General features: G+C 39.0%; 1 long non-coding RNA gene across 2 annotated transcripts in view; it reads left to right on the top strand.

Annotated features, from left to right (window-relative positions):
• LOC116729946 (uncharacterized) overlaps window positions 1-23,186 on the top strand; it is a 46,283-nt gene that overhangs the window by 2,051 nt on the left and 21,046 nt on the right. The window contains exons 2-3 of one of the 2 annotated variants that reach the window (XR_004341218.1): window positions 2,520-2,527; window positions 13,119-13,217. This is a non-coding gene — a long non-coding RNA (uncharacterized LOC116729946). The remainder of the gene's footprint in view (window positions 1-2,519; window positions 2,528-13,118; window positions 13,218-23,186) is intronic. The other variant, XR_004341219.1, reaches the window with a different exon arrangement.

Here is a 23,186-nt window from a genome sequence, read left to right as displayed (position 1 = left end):
CGCGCGTCCCGCTACATTGTTGATGGCTAACTCACACTTACAAAGATCTTATATTTGAGCTGTCATCCACTTGCATTTTCTCTAAGGAAAAGTGGAGGGGGGTTAACATCCGAGAGTGCAGGGAGGTGGTGGGTGGGGGGGTGGGGGGGTTCAGTTGGTGCGAGGCGAGCCAGAATATATGGTCTCTACCTTACCCGTCGGATGCGACAGTCGCGAAAAAAACAAAAAAACAAAAACAAAACAAAAAAACCAACAAGAGCCTCTAACGGATTTTCGACGCACAAATCGAGCAAGAGAGAGCGATTTAACTCCTACAGTTGCATCTGAAGAGAACAGGAGAGCAGCAATAAGCAGACGGAGATCATGCTACTGAGGATATTAAACCTGGTCTGTGCAGAGGAGGCAGCTCCGCGATGCTCGTCGCTGACTTATTTCGGGTGTCATGCTTTATTTTCTGCTCTCATCTTCCATTAAAAGAGAGGGAAAAAAAGAAAGCTTCCGAATGGCTCCCGAGCTGCGGTTCATAAAATAGGAAAACAAGCATTTCCTTTGCTCTCCGTTTTCCTTCCCTGTGCTGCTGTGTGTGAGAAAGGAGGAGCGGCGGAGCTGCTCGCTGCATGCGCGGCGGACTCGCTCCACGCAGCGCGATCTGTGTAAATGGATGAGGAGATCGTGCATCTGAAAGGAGGGCGCATTTGCGAATTTTTTCGTGACATCACCGCAGTTCCACTCTCCCGGTCCGCGAGGCCTTTGACCTCCTCCGGGCTGGTCCATATTTTGGCCAGCCCTTTGCCCCCGATTTCTGTCAGTGGAAGGGGATTGTCCCCTATTTCAACACACTACCACTTTCTTCCGATCCAGCCTGCTGAATGGACCGTCATCGCAGGTTTTCGATCCCCAAACAAACAGGACGCAAACGGAGAACTTGACAGTCTTTTGCCAAAAAAAGAAAGAAAAAAGAAGCAAACATAATCTCCTCAATCCGTAACATTTGCGTCCTAATTCCCTGTCGCTTATTGCGCTTTCCACGGGAAACCTGGATTTTTCTTCACCACCCGGCCTTGCAAGATCTTCTATTGCTGCTGCCACTACGACTTAATAGAGGCGAAAGAGCCTTTGTGGGATTGAGGCAATTTGCATTGCAAATTAGGGTCCCGTGTGCAAGGATGACTGCACTTTACCACCGATTTCCAAGGCCTACTTCAACCCAGTAATACTGGTTAATGTCAAGTGAATTTGACATTAACATTGGGAATATATAATCCTTTTTTCCCTTGAAGAATTATCACCTTTAACTCCTGAGTGTTAAACAATTCTGGTTGGCCATCTGCAGCTACAGTAAAAGGGAATATAAAGGATATGATATGACTGTATTTTGCCAAGAATACTTAAGTTGTAAAAATTGAAAACTTTGGAGCCCAGAAGGTGAAACATGGATTGTGGATTACTGTAGAAGACAGTGGAGTGGGTTGTTATCTTTGGTTATCTAGCTGTATGAGTGTTCTGCTCGTCATAAAGCTAGATAACCGAAAGTAAAAACTACTTCCAGACTCATCGAGGACATTTTGGACGGACGCACACTTTGATTTCCCCACGGACTAAAGCCTGCAAATATCACTTATGTCAACAGAAACTGGTTGTATTTTTGTCTCTGTTCTGTAATTTATGTTGTATTTTCTCCCACAGTGTGAATATATGTGTATTTGATAGGACTGTACCAAGAACATGCAGCTTTGACAGTCAGATTTTACAACTGCTCTCTTGTGCATTATGTCCAACTTTAAAATGCATACACACATCCATACACGCGCACCCGCACACACACTCTGGTTCTTCTCAGGTCACATATTGCATGTTAATATTTATAGTCCTCTTGATTTTCATAATATTGCATGATTTATGTTATTTAAAATGCATGAGGTTTCTGCACAGGCCCACTGGGTGCATGGAAGAGTCACATTCTGGGGGCTACTGTAGAAATCCACGTGCGCCCTCATTTCAACGTTCTGGGGTTTGGCCTGCAAGCATCACCGGCATTCCAAACGGTAGTGATGATTAGGATGTATACAGACAGAGCTGACAAAAAATGGAGAGAAAGAGAGAAGGACGTAGGGACAGGGTTAGGGAAAGGAGGGAGTTAGGGAAGGAGGGGTAATGAGGGGGGTATTGGGGAGAGGCTGGTGTGTGTGTATGTGGGTGGGTGTTGGGTCGGGTCTGCTTAATTGATTCCGTTAACCGCAGTGCAGGAGATGTGAACGACTGGACGATCCCATTCCCACGCTCGGTGGGGCAAGTGGCAATGCCGTGCCCGGGCCCACTATGACAGACAGCGTCGTGAGGGCCTAGAGGGGCCGGGTGTGCGGTGTGTGGGTGGGTGGGGGGTATGGGGATATTGGTGGAAGAGGGGGAGCTACAGGGGTCATGAAAAGACGTCAAGTGCACCAGACTCATCTGCATCCCCAAAGAAAGGGGCGAGGTTTCCCAGCCTCAAGCTGACGCGGCGGTTCCAAACTCGCGAGCAGTAACGGTCTTGTCCGCGTTCCCGTCTCGCCAGTTGAGTTGATAATGAGGATTCTGGGTCATTAGCTTAAAAAAAAAAAAAACTATGCTTTTATATGAATGTGAATGTGACGTGGTGCAACTCTGTAATCCAGCGTGGCCCCCACTTGAGAATCAATGCAGACATTGTTATATATAGGACATTTGAACAAACGACAACTTACACCACTATGTCTGAAATTCAACATAAACTGGGTCCTAATTAAGTAAATAGAAATCTGAACAGAGAAGCATTAGATGTCACATGTGAAACAGAGGTTGGCCAGATGGTGCCTAAAAGAGACTTCACATTTGCTGAAAAGTTACTAAACCTGCTTTAGTCATAATTAACAAAGGGAGCATCGTTTTTGGTATTAGAAAAGCAGTTCTACAATAAAAGTCTCTACTCTAGCAGTTTTAGTTTGGGGATTCACTAAAACTGTGCTAATGTGGTAGATTGATAGGCTGCATCAAGTGAATTACTTGAAAGGTTGTTTCCATTGTAGACCTTTTAGGAAAGGGCCAGTTACTGGTATCAAGATGTTAAGAAATGTATGATTGGTCGAACCTCTAATATTTTGTCTTATACATTTAATACAGTAATATGATGCCAGAGAAAGTATCAAAACACTAAAATCTTAGCATCAGATTACAGACAGAGCCAAGTCTTACTACGGGCGTATTAATTTTATTTTTGTATTAGTGAAATTTTCAAACAAGAATTTTTAAAACATAAAGATCATTACACGAGACATGTGCTGTTTTAATTGGATTTTGAAGGAGTTAACTAACATGCAACTATTTGAAAAAAAAAAATCTAATAAAATAACAGCACTATTACTCTTAACCAACCCCCCCTCTAAGCTGGGCAGACGTACATGTAGCAACTTTTTTTTCACATATCCCATGACTCCTTTGTTTTCTGTGTACTCCATAAAGTGAGTTAGATCCCCCTATGGATGGATGGATGGATGGATGGATGGATGGTTGTGCACTGAAACCTAAAAATCTTAAAGCCAATTCATGCTAAATTTACCTTCAAAACTTGTGAGCAGCAAATGAAACAATGGCTCTAGCACAGGATTAAAATCATCTTAAATTCATCCCTTAGCACAGACTAATGCAGCACTTCCCCTCCCCAACCTATTGCTGTGCACTGCTGGTGAGCTGGTTAAAAGAAGGCTAATTACATCAAAGACAAGATCAGCTGTGTGGAAATATGTCCTGACAAACTGTATAAATAACATAGATATACCTATTATAGTCAGTAGTTTATGTCAGTACAGAAGCTGCCATTGTTTTGCTGTTCAAAATAAAAGCCATTAGATCATGTTACTATGGTTATCTTGATTTTGTGTTAAACCATTGGGTTGTAAATCAAGGTTCACATTCTGGAAAAACCTTGTACCGGCCCATGGCAAATATTACATGTTTCAAACACACTTTCTTATTTACTAAAGGAAGTATAAAAATTCATGTGTTTATTTTTATGCATTTCTTTATTTTTTAAAATAAAATTTAAACGTTAAAAGGCCAAGAGAAGCATGCCAACAAATTTGTAATTTTACAACAAAGTGTCCTTCCTGTATGCTGTGGCAAGAAGACCCAGAATGGCTAAATTCAGAACTGCCTTTGCTGAAAAAAAAAAAACCCTATTACATAGAGACTTTCTCACACCATCAGACAAAACTGGTGTCTTTTGTTCCAAACCATGTCAGAAACGGCATACAGCACCGGGTTTGCCAGAAAGAAATCTGAGACCTCGATTTAGGCCAAGCAGTGATGAATGAAACAAGTCTTATTATCCTTGGTTAAGTCGATTGAAGTTGTTTTCTTTCGTTATGAAAGAAAGCATTGTTTTAGGGCTGTTGAGGGGAGCACAGTGAATGTCAAAGAAGAAGGGAGGGAAGCAGTCTGTGACTCTTCCACCATCTAATCATTTTTTCCATTCTTTCCATTTTTAACCTTAGTATCAACAATGCTGTATTTATAATTGTTTTATTTACTGTAAAAGATAAATAAAAAAGTTGAATTAAATTGTGCTTCTCTCAAGCAGAGAACCACCGAAGGGTCTCTGGCAGCTGAAGCCAGGCCAGACTTTAGAAGGGGCTTACAGAGGCAGTGGCATTGGGGTCCTGAGATTTTGGGGAAGGGAGGACAATTTAATGGATCTTTCAAAAGAACATTTCATCTTTGAAAACCTTATTGTCATTTATCTGGTGAAGTGCATTATTTTTGCTGGATCTTTGTGTGGCTAACCAGTATTGTACATTTTTAAAACAATGGTGCCATTGACTGAACCCCTTCTTTGCTTTGATATATTTCATTGAGTGCCCGGCAGGTCAGGCATTGTTAATCTAACATTTTGGGTCAGCCTTCTTACCTGGAAAGATGTCAAGCTTTTTGTAAACATTTTAGACTAGACAAATACAAAGATGATTTCACAGTCTGTGTGAATATTTCTAAGGTCTATGGACCTCAAAGTTGAGTACACACCATGAATGTAGTACAAAAGCAAAAAGAAACTTGTGCAGGTAGGGCAGGAAAACTGGCTCTAGCCTGAGGCCTACAGTCTCCTAATTCCAATCCTTGATGTATAACCACATGCCATCCTGAGGTGCATGAGAGAACCTGAAAGCCTTACTTGCAGAGTTTTGCATGGTGTTTTTCAAATGTCTGATTTAATAATGTGGTTCTGATATACAGGTTTTTTATTAAGTCTACCAACTCTGTTGCAATAAACAAGAAGTATATTCTACTGACTTACAATCACATTATACACAGTGCTAGGTTTCCTTTTTCATAAATATTCTGCCCCTAGAAATATGACTGAAATTTTTTTTCATGAGCTAACTAAAATAGCTTTTTTTTGATGGATGGATGGATGAATGAATGAATGAATGAATGAATGAATGAATGAATACTAAATCTGTATATTTGTGTAACACATACTGTGTCCTGCACCTGCCGTGCTTCTGCTTGTGAATATTGACGTAACGATTTGCAGTAGAACAAAATCCTATCTATCTATCTATCTATCTATCTATCTATCTATCTATCTATCTATCTATCTATCTATCTATCTATCTATCTATCTATAATTAGATTTTTTGGGGTGGAAATAATGATCCTTAAATTGTTTTTTTTCTGGTCTGAAGCTCAGAACTTGATGTGTTCCAAACTAATCAACATTACAATTTGTAAAAGAAACTTGTACAGATAGAACACCGGAACCTGATCTTACTCAGTGACTCACTCCTCTCCTAGATCCAGCAGAGGTGGTGTTCATTGACATATTTGTTTAGCATGGTTGTGTCTCTTTTTAATATGTTGTTTCTCTTTCATGTTGTTTTGCTACAGCAATATTTTTCCACTTAGAGCTTGTCTCCAGGTACAGTTAAAACTATTGTGTCCAGTTTGACACAGCATGCTTGTTATTTTGCTGGAGTTTCCGAGAGGGCAAAAGGCTCCATGTGCATCTACATATGTATGTCTCTGCATGCGTGTACCCTTCCTTCGTGTGTTTGTCCATGTGATTAACTGACCCAGGCATCCTGGATAGCTAGTGAAGCTTTCGCAATCATGATGATGAGAGAGAACAATGGCTCAGTCAACTACGTCTGCTTTTCTGGGCTGAGCCATGCCCCGCTCTGTGTTTGTGTGTGTGCGTGTCTCCAGGACGTGAACTTGAACTTGAGACAGAGCAGCCAGACACCATCTGTGTACTAGGGGTAATGAATTCAGGGCATTCATGGCTGCAGTGCAGACCTAGGCCACCACCACCCATTGATAAGCAGATGACCCTTATAGTCTGAGTTAGCTCTTCATCACTAATAGAATTCAGCACAACCAGCTGGTAGGAGAGGGACTTTATTTTGGCTATTTTCCCACAGATGAACATGTAGCTTTCATGCACATGTTTGCAGAAAGCATCCCCGTGCGCGTCACTATCTTAGTTTGCATGCACGGAACGGCTATGCTTTCATGTCGTCTTTGTCTCACTATGACTAACTTGTAGTAATTGGAAAAGCATTCATTTGCTCACCATACGTCTGATAAAACACCGAGTTGTTATTGTACCAACATAGCCATGCTGGCCTTTGATAATTGAAACCGCCGGCTCGGTATTTCCCCTGATAAAGGGTCATAAATGAACGAGGCATGAACCTTAAACAAACCGGGCACAATGTGAATTCCTGAAGGCCCTCCTCCTATTTCTACACTCTCCTCTTTCAGCTCGAGCTTCTATCACAATCACTGCTGCGCATTCACACTCTCTCACACACACTCGCATGCATGCAGAAGCGGACGCATGCGCGCACACACAGTAAGGCTTTTCCCTCTGGTTGGTGTTGCCACAGCAACGGTAGGTGAGATCACCTTGCGCATGGCAGCATCGGTCCCTGCTGATGCGGGACAGGTTCCTGGTTTCCTGTGAGTGGTTGGGTGTTTGTTCTTGTGTGGAAACCCCGAATGTCACCCACCCCCATGTCTCTGAGGCTCATCGTGCACACGCATTATCATGCTCATGAAGTAAAAAACTTGTGCACTTGGTATTTGATTTACTTTACCTTTCCATGTTAGTTACCTATAAACCAGAGTGGTAAAGTATTTAAATAGGCACAGACACCTAGAAGGTGTCATTTCCAATTGACAGTGCACTGATTAACCTATGCTCAGTACCCAGACGTCCAGCCATAACCTCCCAATAATCCAATGAGGAATGTCATGGCTCGGCCCTTTTTAATGACATCATGCATGGCCACTTGAGTGTCTTGTGGGGAGCAGCAGGCATGCTGGGTTATGCTGAACTGCATGGTTTTGCTCCATGCCTAACAGTGTGTTTATGTACATGTTCTAGATGTAATAATAAGCAGACAGTGTTTCAAAGTAACAGATTCATATTTAGGAAGGTTTGTGTCATTATGGCATAATGGCAGTACTCTTGCATGAATTGAAATGTCTTCATGAACAACAGAAGAAGTGCATGATTAACATCTTAAACCTCTGACACTCTGAGCTCCAGTTGTTTTCTGTTACAGATGCTTAAAAACCTCTGTTATTCACATAGGACTGTATGGATTTGAATTTGAATATATGTGTATGTCTCTGTTGCATTGGATTAATTTCATAACATATTTCCGGTGTTGACTTTGAGCTATTTGCTGTTTGAAGTGCATTGAAATGTCAAGAAAGGAGAAAACATATTTTGTGTAAATATTTTGTGTAAATATATCTCAAATATTTTTGCTTTGGTGACAGTCATAATGTGTAATTTGGGAGTAGATCTTACTTTAGCTTTCCCTGTTCCTAACCCTATAAATGCTAAAAGTCTTCAACAACACAGCAGTTTTTCTTTATTCCTATTTAATTAAAAACAAAAAATTACAATTTTACCAAAATAACCAGTCTTCCATCATGTCTATTTGCATGAGTACTGTATATAAATAGCTGCATAAATAACATGATATAGGATTATATGTGCAAGATAAATAACATTTATGCAACTGCAAATTCATGTTTGATTCAATGCAGTCTACTGTTTGCTAAATTAAATTTATCTCGGCATCTTACTTGTACTATATGCTTTTAGCTTTATATGTGCATGATTATACAGCATCATTGTGACAACAGCTGTGCATAACAAGGCTGCGTGCACAAATGCTATTTTTCGCTCCAAAACTACAAAGGTGGCTGTCAGCAGCTTGTGTTCCAGAGTATCTGTGCTTCTGCTTGGCTTTCGATTATGCAAGTGTCGGCACCACAGCATTAGAGGCGAATGAGTACACCGCATATGAAATGTGCCTCCTCCTTGAAGATGAAAGGGTGTAAATAATGTATTTTGTGTCACTGCATTATTCATCCGCAATTAATTGCAACAACCAGCCACATTTTTTCGTGCTGTTCGTTTGACTAAATTTCATTGCTTTTAGGTGCTGTTTTCTATTGCCTGGAGGGCAGTAGGTAAATCTGTACTCAGGGATTGCCAAGGTGCCTGCCACTAAATAGAAATGGGAAGTATTCACTTTCATTTTTATCGTAATTAGGCTAAACAGTACAAGCTTAGTTTAGTCAACAACACGTTTTTTGGTTGATAAATACAGAACGCTTCTCTATTCACTGTCTGAGATATTTTCTTTTTCGTGTTATGCATAAAGCTGCCTGTTATGTATGGGAGGAGGGGCTTTGGAAACATTGAGAACGCATAAAGGCACATTTAGAACAGCCCCATATTTCTGGTCTCTGTAAATCATGTTGTTCAGAGGCCCGCGTACAATCAGAGTAACGCGAATCATTTGAAAAATATATGCTGTGTGGCAATTAAATTATATAGCCGCTTGGACCAGGGAGCCAGGACCAGTGCATAGATAGAATAGTGAGGAGCCGTTGCTATGCTTGCATTAGCATCTGGCCCTTTTATGTAAATTTGATGAGAGAGGACTCATGCATATATGACAGGAGCTGGGGTATACTTGCCTAATATCCTTATTAGAGAGAGGCAAATTAAATATTTATTAGGGGGGTACCAAGGGTTAGAGAAGGGGAGGGGAGACAGAGTCAGACTTGTGTTGTCGTGAAGACCTGTGGTAGAGGAAAGGGTAAAAGGGAGGAGGAGATTGGCTTTCTGTATGAGTGTCTCTCTGCCTCAAGGTGCCACCATCTTAAGGCGTTTGGCAGTAGTGAGAGTGTGGGGAGGGTAGACCTAAAATGTCCGCTGGCACACACATGCACACGCATACACATTAGCGATTGCAATTTTTTTATTTATTTATTTTTTTGGCGTATTTAGGCAGAATCGAGGTCCCAAAGGCAATTTTATTTTAGTCACGGTCGCCAGAGTCTTGCATGCTAAGAATCACATTTGCATCCATTAAATCCTTTGATTACTATCACTGTGTACCAAATCAAGCTTTGTTTAGTTTTCTAACACTCGCCACTAATTGAACGATAATGCTGCCACGAACGATGTTAAATCTAAGCTGGTATTTTATTTATTAATATTTGGTTTTCTGTTTGTTGGTCTGACTTTTTTTTTAATCTGAGCTGACAATTTATTGCCAGGTCCAATGGTAATGTCCAATGGCACCACCAAGGGGGTACCAAGAGTGGGTAATTTCCCCTCCTCAAATTTGTTGGCCCATCCCCAACCCCTTGAATTTCAGAAACAAAAGAGTAAGTGTTGATAAATTGCAATGCATATCTATATTCAAGTGCTCTATGTTTTGTCCGTCTTATTACCCCCATATGAAGTTCATTTAGGCTCTGCTGCCAAATTATATAAGGTTCACATATTTACATCTGAAATCAGGAGTTACAGAATTTTTAAAGGAACATTACACAAAAAGCATGGTCTAATTTGTCAAATCAGCTGATTTTTGTTGTATACATAATTGAAAACAAATCAATAGCATATTATTTCTTTAGTTAAATAAAAAAACATTTCTTGAAAATTTAAAACAAAAAAAATATAATAAAAGTAACAACCACAACAACAACAACAACAACAATAATAATAATAATAATAATAATAATAATAATAATGATACAGAATCTAAAAATAATCCAATTTAAAGCCTTCAAAAATTCTAAGACGGATCTGGATTTTCTTTTTTTATTTTTATTTAAAGTTCAAGTTTTCTCTCATCGCCACTATCCATCCCCCATTGCAGCACACCTAAATAAAAATCCTGGCTTTTTATATAGCTGGTGCCACCCCACAATTAATTACAAGCAGTTTCCTTCTGGTGTCCCCTAGCAGAGCCTCCTGGAGGAAACAAACAGAGATACACACACATGACCCATCAGTTTATTCCAGTTCTATAAGCCAAACATAAAAAACAGCTTTAATTAAAAAAAAGAAAAAAAAAACTTCTGAGATGTATTGTGTATTTATGTCATTTCTGCAAAAATTTTGTCAAATTGTGCAGATTTTACTTTTATTAAGCAGTTATTGTAAACATAATACGCCACTGCAGCAAGAGAGAGAAGGACTGATTTCATAAGTCTTTGACGCAAATTAAAGTCTTCCCTAGTGTCATTCTTTACCTGTGTTACAAAAATCCAAAACACAAACTGTAGCTGCCCTTTACTATCTGTTAATTTTCATTAATATGCTTAGGAGGGTTGGGCCTATAAACACAGTGTTCAGTGAGATACAGACACAAAATGTGCTTTTTTTTTGTTTTCCCGTTTCAATTTTGGAATTTGTGCATGCCAATATTTATGGCTTGCATTACATTTATTGGCATGTGAATTTCTGTGGGTTACTTATTTATTTTTCTTATATTCTACAATTGTCAGAGCGGGCATGTGAAATTATCCCCTTCCTTGTACAGTTATCCTGTTGTTGGCCTTTTATTATGCGCAGATAGTCTATCGCCTCTCTGTTCCCTCTGATGAGTGGTTCGGCCCGGCGTGCTGCTGAAGAATTGAGAATAATTAAACGGCTGTGAGTTTTAGCCCGGCGTCGGCTAATGGATTATTATCGAGAGGAAATGAAACAGGCAGCATGGGGTGAGCCGGGTGGCAAAACAGTGCCTCCACTCTGGATAATGAAACACTGAAAGCTACCTGGGGTATATAGAGAAGACACACCTTACCTATAAAGAAAGGAGACACTTTTTTTCTGTGCCTACTTCCTTTTGTCCTATAGGTATAAAGGAGTGACACACTCAGAGATACACACAATTGCAAGCGCATTGCAACATATGCAATGTTTTTAAATCGGTGCAGCTAACGTTTGTAGGAAATTTTGATTACAAGAACTTGTGCATTGGCACTATGTAATTCTAGAGAAACAATAACCATGGCACCCCCTGCCCCCTCACTATCTCCATATTTTCTCTCATCGCCACTATCCATCCCCCAACCCAGCCACCTTCCACACATATCCTAAGAGTGTGGCGCTAGGAAGAGATGGGTGCTAGAGGGAGATAGGATGAGACAAGCCACACAAGCCGCAAAGGGAACAAAGTGAAGGTAAAGGGGGAGGAGCGCTCTATCGTGTCCTAAACTGTGCCGTAGGGCTTGAAATACACATATGCACACTGATTTGGCACAAAACCACAAGGATGCTTTAAGATGTGTAAAACAATGCTCTATTCATAGCTTGTGTGGCCAGTGATGCATTTTTGTACCAAGTGTGTGGTGAAATAAAATCCTGAAAACAAATCAACTAATTTAAACGACTCTTGTGCTTTGTTATCGACTACAGACTTACATGACGCTGAGAATGTGTTTGTGCCAGTGTGGGTTTGCCCTGATGGATGTTAGCTGAGAGCTCTAATAAAACGTGGCACCTGTCAGTTTGATACTGACATATCAGAGGAGTCAGACAATCACCAGGGACAGAAAAGCAAACTGCATATGCTTTACATCTGTATATTTTTGCAGATTTTGAAAGATTAGGATAAATGTACCCTCTTTTAGATGTGAAGCAAAGCAATCTCAAATGTTATTTTAAGAGTACAAACCTTGTCATTTATTTTTATTGTTATTGGCATGTGACCAGGGTTTCACCTTAGTGTCTTCAACCAGTGGGGCATGGGTGAATGTCAACGGTTGCATCTAAAGTTAAATCAAAGTTTATTACTACACAAAAACTGAAGCAATATTCAGGTCATTAAGTCAACAGTAAATCAATCAGTTACAATCTAAACAATAGCAAGGAAATTTTGTTTAATCTGGTCAACAAAAAATGCAAATGTAAAGCCACAATACCTTCCCTTTCAAACGAACATAGCTTATCAACTTTTTTTTTTAACCATCAAAGTAGACTTTTTTTGTTTTGCTTTTCGATTAAAGAAATTTGACTTAATTGCTGTTTTTAGGATTTGAAGCAATACAAGAAATACAATTTTCCAAAGAGTGAATGGTTACATTTCAATAAATGTTGCCAGTGACCCAATGACAAGTGAGAGAACAGCAACAATTGATTCCTTGTCCTTTTAGTGTCATTCTGTTGAGGATTTTCTATAACAATATTGCATCCAAATCTTGGTAAACCTAGTAAAATAAAAAATAAAAAGCCTTATATTATCTAAATAAAAACCTGTTAGGCACTCATCAGTTCTGGCCAAAGTTATTAAGGCCTAAGGAGCCACATGTGGCTTAGGAGCTGCAGGTAGCTGACCCCTGGGAGGCAGAGTGGAAGTCACTTGTGTTGTGGTAGAAATACTGGAGAGCTACAAAAGGCAACAGGGCATTTATCATAATTGTATGATAGTTTAGGAAGAAGTGATGCAGCTGTTCCTTTCCAGGTTGACTGTTAAACTTGTATTTGTGGAATATGTAAGTATTAAAACAAGCTTTGACATTCTCTTCAGGTTCTGCAGAAGTCCTGAGTTTAAATTGCTGATTTGAGGCAAAGTGTAAAGGTCGGGGAGATATTTGCACAAAGTTATTAAAAATTTGAATTCCTCAAAATAAACATAGCAGTTGCTGCTATTACTTTCTTCTTTAAATCTTTTTAGTGGAGACAAGTTAATTGTGATTTGCAATAGAAGAGCTGTTCAACAGCTAAAGGTTCCCTTCGGGTAAACATAGTCTCTCTTACTGTATTTGTGTGTGTTTTGTTGCAGCAGTAATGGAGAAATGGAGCAACAAGCAGCTGCAGGATGCAGAGAGAGGAAGCAATCACAGGATCTCAGGAATTTTGATTGTCACTGGACCTGTATGAGGTAAGATGTGGTTGATGGCCAAAATTAATGTTTGTCTATTTGTGTTTTAGCATTTCTTAACTTGTAAGGCCTATTCCTTTCAACAAATACTACATTGGGTGGACTTATTGCTCCTGGGCCTCGTAGGAAGAAGTGTTCTTTTTGGCTAAGGAGTTAGGCCCAGGACTAAAGTGTGAATTGAGTTTAGTTTAGGATTAGGGTTAAGCATGTAGCTACTGGTAACGAGTAAGTGTAAGTATTGGGCTATAGAAATGAATGAAAACTGAATGGAAGATAGAAAGACACAGTGTGTGTGTGTGCGTGCGTGGGTGTGTGTGTCCTTTATGTGTACAATGTTAGGTCCCACCTTCAGACCTGCAGATTTACTTTTTCTTTTTCACTGAAATTATAAGTGGCATCTTACAACTAGAACACAAGCAAACAACATATTGAGCAGAGAAGCATTTGAAAGAAAAAAGATGCTAACTGTATGTTAGCAAAGCAGATTCTACTGCTTTGCTTATTTTAAATGTGACCTCTTGAGATAATCAAGTGCAGCAATGTGATTGGATAGAACCTACACACCTGGAAACAAATATATATACATATTATGAGTCCTTATAATCAAAAGTTTATTCTCTGTCAATTCTAAAGAAATTAAAAATTACTGAGAAGAGAAAAAGTTCTAGGCTGATGAGATGAAGTGGCACGTCAGCACCGCTGGTGTACTGTAGTTTAACTGCTTTTAATTACTCCCAGTTCTCCTACACTTTTGGTGAACTTCTCAAAAGGTTCCAATTAGAAGAGAAGGGAAGGTCACTGAGTAGAAATAGCCATCTAGTCGTTTCCACAGAGAAAATTCTGCAGAACATTCAGAACAAAGGCATTGGACCTGGCTGATTTTAAAGCTCATATTCAGCTGGAGTTGATATTGTCTTCAATAATCAGTTAAAAGCAGAAGCAAAGCTAGAACAGCAAAATGAACGTTCAATTTCCAATCACTTTGACAATCAGATAATAATTTATAGCTGAACTGTGCCAAACATGTTTTCTTTAAGAATCACAGTCAGATAGTCCTTTTTGTTCAATATTTAGGTCCCATTTTTATTCTAAAGAGCTAAAGAGCAACAAAAGGTGCTCAACACAGGACTTGATAGTCCTTTTATTCTAACCATTTTTGGGGGGAAATGAATAGTGAATTCAATTTAGTGTTTTGGGGTTTAGTATTATTTTCATACTCCGTCTTTTGCGTAATTTTGCTAAGTTTTCTCCTCAGTTTCTTTAGCTAAGTTGAAAGATGCTTAAGTATTGACATAACATTTGATAATTTACTTATGGTATTTCTAGAATGTAAAGTCAGCAACAAGTCACTTTAAAAATTCATTGCAACTGATTACAGTGTCATGAACTGTGACCCCAGTTCAGACCCAAGCAGCAAAATGACTCAGTTAGTTTTAAATTGTGACATTAATGACATGATTTACAAACTGGGAAGGTTTTCCTTTGTGTGTACAGTAGGGGCATTTTTAAACCCACACTGTGTGTGGTTTTGATTGGGGATGAGGTTTCTAGTGCTCACCTGATTCTGCTTGCTTTGCACCAGCTTTTTGTGTTCCCCAAACCTTTTAAACAAGTACCAACTACGGCTATGATGAACCGGTTTGATCTCAGTTCCAGCTGAGTGCTGGAATAGGTTTTGTTAGCTATTGGAAGCAGACTCAAAGTTTTTCGAATTTCATGTTTTTAAATTCTAGAGATTAATTTTTGCTAAACCTAATTTCACACAAAACCCCCCAACAAAAAGTAGTACTAGAAAGTCAGACCTGTAATATAATAAAATACCTCTCTGTCTCTAATCTTCCCACTGTTTATTTCCCACCCCTCAGAGAGCTTAAGTTAGTTATTGTGTCACACAGAACCTCAGCTACAGCTGATATTTTCTGCTACATCTGTGAGTATAATTTTACAGGCAGTTCCCAAACAGCTTTGGTCTTTTAATATGTTCAGATATTTTATTTCAAGTCTGCTGGTATTGATTAAAATTATGGTATATGCAAAACTTTGATGAACTTATTGTTTTAAAACAAATAAATTAAACTGGTTATATAAAACAATCCTTGCAGGTATACTGAATAATGTGATGTTGTAGTTAAGCTATCTCCCCACACCTCATCTCAACTACAAAAATTTTAATAATATAAACTGAGTGGGGATCAAACATTCACTGTCTGAGATGTTTACAGTGATAAAATGGCACTGAGCTGGCTCTGTGGTCGAAGAAAACCAACTGGATATTTTATTTAACCAGTTAAAAATAAGCTTATAAGGTCCAACTATAAGCAGGAATAAAATCCTCAAGGCTTTCTGTGCATCAAACCTGCAGAAACCTTTGGCACTGTGACTCAGGGGACTCATTTAAATTACAAGGACAAGGCATGACGAACCATAACACACATAATAATAATCATTGTGATATTACTAAAGACTAAAAAGTCTGTTTTTTCATCAGATAAAGAGACAAAAAGTCACTAAGAACATATACGCTTTGTACAAATACACCTCCGTAAATTCTAATCGGCATTTACAGTACTTAAATCCTCACATTTTACCCAATTTAAAAAAATATAAATATAGTTTCCATTTACCAAAAACACATTTGATTTTATTTAGACGTCTTTGTTTAATATAGAGTAACTTGGCAGCATCTGTTCTGTTTTTGTACACTTCAGGCTAGAATAAAATAATTTAAGGACCTCGGCATAGACTAGACCATTAATACATTAAAAATCCTAAACCTGGTAAACTGTATTAGAATTTTAAGCAAACACCATAAGCTCCTTAAAAGCAGTTTACATCATTCTCTTATTCCAATTGATAATTCGGAAGAAGGGCACCTTGCTGGGCCCCCATAAAACTAGAAGAACTGAAAAATTTGCAAAGACTGCCCATACCTGGGGCCGGCCAGGGCTTCCTGACACCCTCACAGATGAGCTCACAGTGTCAAATATTACTAAGCACATACTTTCAAAATTTCTTACCTTTGGTACTTTATATCTGAATCAATAAGATGCATGTAAAGCAAACGTTGTTGAACATCTTGGTGGTAAATTATCTGAAAGATATAAAAAAAACATTGCATGGGATAAAGCACACGCTCTCTAAGTCCCCAAGCGTCAGTGTGTTTTAGGCTCAGAGGGCATAAATATATGATTTTACATTATTTAGTTATGGATAAGCTTTTTGTTTGACAAGAACATCTTGCCCACCCACTGTGGCATGAGCTGAACCCAGAAATCAGGTCATCTCACCATCTTTGTGGAAATGCAAAGTAAAACAGCTCATGGATTTATTTATCTCTCAAACTTTTTAAACCCCTTTTTTTATGTCTACACATATTGTGCATACATATGCATACGCACCATATTACGTAATAAATTTCACAACTGAAGGAATACAAAAGTATTTACACTGTAAATTATTCTTTAGCCTGCTATGCCCAGTAATAAAACCATAAAAAACACAGAATGTTTACCTCAAAGTATAGCTTGCTCATAATACTTTTCTACATTTTACTGCGCTACAGTTGTAATCATCTATCAGACATGCATATTGGTGCTATGGCTGCTTACTGTTATGGTACCGTCGGGAGTAAGTCTTTATAATGAGGCCCCCACGTTCTGAATATAAACCCTCAAACCTTCACAGAGGCTGGCCCCTCTGTCAGAAGTGCTAGCTAACAGAAATTAATAATGTCATCTGAATGTGTCTGTAGGATTAAGGCGAGCTGAAATATGCGTTAGATGCTTGCACGGTGTCTGATCTGCCCTGATAAAGCAATAAGTGAAAAGGAAAATATGTACATTTTTTTTACTTGTATTGTGGAGGTAAATTAAAAGGCTTCTGTTTGATTAGATGATACAAGAGCAAACAATTTTAACCTGTAAAAAAAAAAATCCAGAGGCACTTGAATGAAGAAAAGGTAAACTATTTAGAAAAATATTGCAAGATATGTGAACGGGTCTTTTGAGTGATTTAGTTTCCATCTGTAATTTTCCTATTTCCTGTTTGTCATATTTTCCATATTTTATGCTTGGAAGCAATGCTTTGCAACTTATTGCAGACACATATGCCGATAATACTATATGTCTTTTTCTTGTTCCACAATTCCACACCTAACTCGGCTCTTTTTGCATTTCATTTCACTATAATACCATAAATCAGTTCTTTCTTTTTGAAATCATAACTAAAAGATCTTTTGCATCTAATAGCCAAAAAGCTTTGACTTGGGTAGGTAACAGAGATCCAGAGGGAGGGTTTTTTCCTGCATCATCCTACAGTCAGAACAAAGGATATGCACATGCTGAAAATCATGCAAATACATGCAAATTGCCGGGGGCGAGAAATAGCAGGTGTGTGTGGTAGGAAGGGAGTTTGTACAAGCAACGAGGAATGCAAAGGACTTGGTACACAGCACATGCTTAGAGACTTTTTTTCTCAAAAATATACATAACTTCAAAGATAAAGATGTTGGACTTGAATATAATTCTGCATCTCTCCTGGAGACGACTGCCTCCACATGAATGCCGGTTAGATCTGTTTACCCACAATGCTCGTGGAATGTGGATCTCGGCATGTCTGCTTTCTTTATTTATTCTTTGCTAAGAATTAAATTCTATTTATTATGATGCAAGAAACTGCACACCATTCAGAGAAGACTCTAAAATGCAGTGAATGCAAATGTGACAGACAATGCCTGCGAACAGCACCCAGTTAAGAAGTGTGTGCATATGCGTTGGGATGATGCAATATTTTGATGGCGCCGCCCCAGACGAACTGCCGAGCTGATATTAGTGACATGCGCTAATGACAGTCGCAGCTCAACTTTATCATGCCAGACATTTTCATGAGGTTACCGCAATGATTAGGTAATGACAGCATAGGCCGCTTTCCTCTCATTCTAAAAAAGAATTATATGCTTGTTCCATAGTCCTTGATAGTTACTCTAGCTCAACCTATCAAAATTTAAAGCTCTCACAGGATTGCTACATCATTTCAGATTGACTCTTGTACATGGAATATGAAAGTCACTTTATGTTTTAGACTGAATATCAAAAGGTAGCTTGCAGATTATTTTAAAGAGGTCTGGGGTAAAGCATTTATTACTGTTTTTCCTTACAAATTCATTGCAGTGTTGCTAAGCCTATTTTGAGATAAAAAAAATATCAAATTACTGAGAAAAAAACAAAGTATATATTCTTCACAGAAAATTAATTCAAGCGTTGAGACAACCAGCTAATATCAATGTGCATGCTGGTTGCCAATATAACACCCAGAGAGTCTCAACGTCTTGCAGGAATCTGTGATTTGTATTAGACTGCATACAAAAAAGAAATAAATCACATTTAAATAAACACCGCCCACCAACCTCTTTCCGTGGCACTTAAACACACAAGCTCACACACACACCCACACACCCACACCCACACACACAGAGGCAAGAGAGACCTGCAGACACAATGTGGTAGAGGAGAAAAGAGGGGGAAGGCGCACACAGACAGACGCTCACAATTGTGCATAATAATGTTAGCATTCCTGCATGTCTAATGCAGGGGATATTTAGACAGACACTAGCTGGTCTGCTGTCTTTCTGCACGATGGGGGTGTGTAGGCGTGTGTGTGCGTGTCAGTGTAGGTCTAAGACCAGAGCATAATGATGTATTAATTGTGGGATGAATTCAGTCCGGGTGTTCAAGGTTCCTTGTTGAGGTTACTAATAGGCATTCGATGTGATTATTAATCTTTGTGGAAGCTCACATTTTACTTTTTTGTATGTTTGTTTGCTAGTGCAGCATAACCTGAGTGGACCTGTCCATGATGCCATGTAAAAAAAATATCTGCTTATTTTATCCTAATTATTGTTATAATCTGATGGTAAATGTGCAATATTTCCTCAGACCTGCACATTAAAATATCACATTTTGGAAGACTCAAGAAAATACCAAACAGATGAAAGAGCAATGGCAAAACTATCATTGCAAACTGTTGTATTCACACACAATTAACAGGGAGTGAATATTTAAATCTGCTCAACACTAACTAAACCTCCACTTTTTTCCAAGGTCCTTCCGAATAGATATGTACAAACCTGGGGGGTGTGATGAGAATATGAAAATAGATTCTCCATAAAGGCAAACAAAGAGAGACAGACAGCATATATTCTGACAAGGACAGGCAGAAGATGAAGCTCATTTTTTCCTGGGCACCCAGTGGTGTCTGCATTGCAGATCGCTGAAATCCCCCCCGAATGCGTCCCTGGGCTTAAAGGGGGGGTAGGTGTAGAGATGGGTGAATGAGGGGATGGGTTTCGGCTATGTCTGCTGTGGTACACTTTTTTTTTTTCTTCTCTCCTTCCCCCCTCCTAAATATGTTTTTTTTCCTGTTTCCATCAAATGTCAAGTTAATTTCCTGGGTGCTATGAGGGATGTGTCCTACCCCCTCAGTACGTGTGGCACAGTGCAGGATTATGGTAGTGTGTTCTGCGTCTCTGTGTGTTTCTCGTGTGTTTTTGTGTCTCTTAAGTTTATGAAAGGATGAATGGAAGAAAAGATGAAGGGAGGGGGCTGTGACTGTGTTGGACTGGCATGTACCTATGTATGATTACGGTTGCAAAGAATATGATACAATTATTACTAGATGCATTTAGCGCTGTGGCCATGGCTATGTTGTTGCCCTCATTTGTGAATTGTTGTGCATGCGTTTTGGTGGTACAGTTCACCTGAATACCATGAAAGAGAAACAAAACACACAATATACTCTCTTACCTATGATGCAGTTATATGTAAAAGAGCCAGAAGACCACTCTACCCAACAAAAGCAGTGAAGATTGAAGATGTTGGACAGAGTATTTTGTGCAAGCTGACAAAAGATTACCAAAGCTTATTTGAAACAAACCTATTTAACTTGCTGCTATATGTTTGTTCGTATAAGCTGGTGGTGGATGTTGATGATTGGCACCATTGTGCATCCTTCCTTGAGAAGCAATATTTGATATTTTTATTTCCTGTGTTTGTTAATAATCCTTGTGTATGTTGTGCCTTGAACGTATTTCCATGTAATAAAAATGACTTTATGATTTTGATGCTTTGTGGCTTTTTAGAAAAAAGGGCTTCTTGGATCTTTAGTATTGATGTATTTATTATCTGTCCATGCTTGACTGTAAGGATGTATACCCTTGAATAGTCAATTCTAGTATATGAATGTGCTTTGATCTAAGCCATCTGATCATAGCTGTGGCTGTGAGTTTAGAGCTGTTGTACTGCTGGAAGACTAATTTTTACCAAAGTCTCGAGTCCTTTTACTGCCTGTAGCAGGTTTTAATAATGGATACCCTTTTTAGTACTTAGTTTTACTTTCTGGGGTTGGAGTAAAACTCACACACACCATCATGCTGCTGCTACCTTTGACCATGAAAATTGTGTATTCTGGATGATTTGCAGTGTTATTTTTACACGAGAAATAATGTTTTGGTCAAAAAGCTAATAAAGGTTTGGCTATATATCTAAGGACTTCATCCTCAGTGTCAAATCTTTTTTTAGGCTGTAACAAGTTGCATTGTGAGATTGCCTTGCATTTTCCTCAATCTATCTTACCATCAACTCTGGCCATGTGAAGAAAAGCATGCCCACAACATGATGCTGACACTGCCATGTGTTTTTCTGGATAATCCTGCTTTAAACTTCCACAACTTTTACTAATGTCCTGTCTGGGCTTCATGATGCAGTTTGTTCACTTACATTTATAGTGAGATTAAATAACAGACAGGATGACTCTATTTACTAATTTCTTTTTCTTTTTTTTATATTATTTAATTTTGGAGATTTTTATTTAGAGTTAACAGAGTAAAGGGATCTGAATATACACAGTAGGCTTTTCAAGTTTTACATGTGATTATGGTGAAAACCATTCCACCGCACAACTGTGCACTGCTTTGTGTTGGTCTTGAGCTCATATTAAATCTCACTAAAACCTTTTGAAGTTTGAGGTTGTAACCAAAACAAAAACAAAATTAATTCTTGAACATGTTTTCTAGAGCTCTCTAGTTTGCTGCTGCATGTGCAAAATGTTGGAAGGTAAACAGCTTATTTTGTTTCCCAAAGTGAGAAGTGGGATTTTTGCAGAGAAAATGGATTTGGAGCATACATCAGTCGCGCTTACGCTGATGTATGCTCCTGCCCCACAAATGTCACATCCCATAACCCAGAAAAATTATACCAGTCCCACCTAATTACGCATATTCATGCGGGTGTTTTGCATATAGCACTGATAGCATATGTCCGTTACAGACTGCAAAGCAGTCGGATGTGGATGAGTGAAAAGGCTTTCAATCCGCTCATTCAGAATGTCTGCCTCTACCGCAGCTGGATACTATTATTATTTGAGATCATTATTGAAAGAAAGCTTTGTGTTGTTTCTTACAGTCAGTCGTATTTTCACTGCCTGCAGCATTTTAAACTCAATTGGAAAATTTGAATAAATAAGTCAACCTTGTCCTATATTATAAAGGTCATTCTTGAAAATAGATCAGATTTAGCAGATTATCTTGCTTTGACATTCATATCACATCTTCTGTGTTTCCCCTTTGCTTTTGCTGAATCTGTATGCTTTTTTATCCAACTTCTATGGCAAATGGGATTTCCTTGGTTACTGGAGATGAATATGTAAATGAGAGGGATGGCCAGCTACTAGAAGCAGTTATGACCGAACAGGCGGAGAGAGCTGGATGAGTCTCACGTCAGGATCATTGCAGTTACTCACAGGACAGACATTATCAACCTTTGGCCTAGCTATGATGAAGATAGGAAGGTCCACAATTCCGGAAAAACTGCAGTTGTTTCCACCAGGTTTTCCAAATAAGCTTAATAATGCAACCATTGTCCTGACAGCTCTCATTAGGCGACGAATCAGAGAGGTGGTCACAAGAAAAAGTGGGGAAAGTGAGTGGGGGAGCAAGAAAAAATTAGAGGGTAAAAATGAAAAGGAAAGATTTTCTTGGAAGAGTGTCTGAGCAAGTGGGAATCTTTGAGAAAGAGAAGGAAGAGTAGGTGGATGAGCAGAAGAAACAAGTGGTACAGCAAAACAGCAAAAGGTGCTTTTTTTGTCACTCCTCAATTTGTATCTTTTTTCTACTTCCTTGTCTTCCATTAAATTTCCCTATCTTAAATGTTTTCCCCCAATCTGTTCCTGTCATCCCTACATTAATGATTCTGCCTTTATCAACCTGCCACCCACTTAATTTTTCCCGTCCACTTGCCCTTTGTTCCCTGCTTTCTTTGCATCAAGAATGTTTTACCTGTCATACCACATTCGTATCACATTTCCTATCCATTGCCAGACAGAAAGAACAAGGAAAGATGATACAACAAAAGAATGGGAGAAGAAAAGAAGAGAAAGGAGGAAAAACAAAAAGGAAAGATCACACTGCTTATTGGCCTAATAAACTTGGCCAGAAGATGCTCACAACAGAATAAAATTTGCTCTTGTTAGTTGTATCAGTCAATTAGCAAAGAGCACACAGTGGCACGCTATCGTTGCTGCATGGCTACTGGGGTTTTTCACGGCCCAAATGAGAGACCAAAGGATTTTTTTTTTCCCACCCTGGATTCTCAATGGCCACAATGGATTTTATTTCATTTCTCAGTGTACAGGAACGGAAGTCTGAATTTGCATTTATGCTGCAATTCTCTCCTCACTGACTAAAATTACCCAGGTTTGGACACAATGAAAGGACCTGGCCTGGACTTGTATACATATCTGAAACTGTGTGAAAAGGAACAGAGAGAGAGCCACAGATAATCTCCAAAATTTAGTCCCCAGCTGATGTACCTAAAAGAAAAACTATGCAGTGATACCACACAGCACCCACTAGGAGTGGGCTCTGCCAGAAGGAAATCAGCCATCACAATGTATCTGTGAGTGACACTGACAATTGCA

The sequence above is a fragment of the Xiphophorus hellerii genome, chromosome 12 (assembly GCF_003331165.1).
Source record: "Xiphophorus hellerii strain 12219 chromosome 12, Xiphophorus_hellerii-4.1, whole genome shotgun sequence".
In the NCBI taxonomy this organism is placed as follows: domain Eukaryota; kingdom Metazoa; phylum Chordata; class Actinopteri; order Cyprinodontiformes; family Poeciliidae; genus Xiphophorus; species Xiphophorus hellerii.
Note: the sequence above shows the minus strand (reverse complement) of the source record. Positions and strands in the feature narration are given on the sequence as shown.